The sequence below is a fragment of the Cebus imitator genome, unplaced genomic scaffold (genome assembly GCF_001604975.1).
Source record: "Cebus imitator isolate Cc_AM_T3 unplaced genomic scaffold, Cebus_imitator-1.0 Scaffold62, whole genome shotgun sequence".
Classification (NCBI taxonomy): domain Eukaryota; kingdom Metazoa; phylum Chordata; class Mammalia; order Primates; family Cebidae; genus Cebus; species Cebus imitator.
Genome location: NW_016107377.1, coordinates 537,722 through 539,154, shown reverse-complemented (window position 1 = coordinate 539,154; position 1,433 = coordinate 537,722).

Below are 1,433 nucleotides of genomic sequence, written 5' to 3'. Positions count from 1 at the left end.
CAGCGGCATAATCTTGGCTCACTGCAACCTCCACTTCCTGGGTTCAAACAATTCTCCTGCCTCAACCTCCTGAGTAGCTGGGATTACAGATGTCCATGACCACACTTGGCTAATCTTTGTATTTTTAGTAAAGATGGGATTCCGCCATGTTGGCCAGGCTGGTCTCGAACTACTGACCTCAATTGATGCACCCGCCTCAGCTTCCCAAAGTGCTGGGATTACACAGTGAGCCACTGTGCCAAGCATTTTTTTCTTGATGGTACATAAACCGATACTGTGTCTTGCAGCAGGTTTGGAACCCCAAAGTTACCTGTGGATCTGGTTCCCATGGGTCCCATAAACACAGGTGCTGCTGCCTGGGCTCTGAGCATGTCCCTGGGCACAGCTGCCAGAACCACAGGCCTCCTAGAGGTCAAAGGGACACCATATTGACCAACCTGGGAGGACCAGGAGCAGCTGGTGACAGAGGGTCATATATAGCAGTCTCATCAGTGGCCTGTGCTGCACATGGCTATGAATGAGTTTATGTTTTACATGGAGTAGGAGAGGTTTGCTTGTTGTTGGCTTTTTTTTTCTTTGAGACAGGGTCTCACTCTGTCACCCAGAATGGAGTGCAGTGGCGTTATCATGACTCACTACAGCCTCAACCTCCTGGACTCAGGTGATCCTCCCACCTTGGCCTCCTGAGTAGCTGGAACTATAGGCATGCGCCACCATGCCCGGCAAATTTTTTAAATTTTTTGTAGAAACAAGGTTTCACCATGTTGCCATCTGGTCTCTAACGCATTGGCTCAATGGACCTGCCAGCCTCGGCCTCCCAAAATGCTAACATTACAGACAGGAGCGACTGCCCCCGGCCAACTCTGTCAATTAACACATAAATGTGGGGAGATTTCACATAAAAAACTGCATTCATAGCTTCCTTGGAAAATAAGGAAGATCTGGCATTCACTCAGCCCATATGCCCAGTACTTACTAACACCTTCAAACTCACCTGTCCCCACCCACCTGCGTGACATCAGACACATGTCAGAACCCCAAAGATGTGGCCCATGCCTCATTCTCATGGTGACAGGGCAATAAGCAGCAATGAGGCAGCTCTAGCCTGAGGTCTCCCGTCTCCCAAGGTCACCTTGGCCCGTGTGTGACAGCTGACTGCATCTAGCAGGTGACCTTGCGCAGGTCTCACAAGGAAGTCTTTGAGGTTGATCTGTTATCATCTGGAGCGCAGAGCTCTGTACAATCCACCCACCCCAGCAGCTTGTTTTCTTGCAAACTGGAAAGAATGAAGCTTTCGTAAGCTGCCTCTTTTTTTTTTTTTTGAGATGGAGTTTTGCTCTTGTTGCCCAGGCTGAAGTGCAGTAGCATGTTCCCGGGTTCAAGTGATTCTCCCACCTCAGCCTCCCGAGTAGCTGGGATTACAGGCATGCACC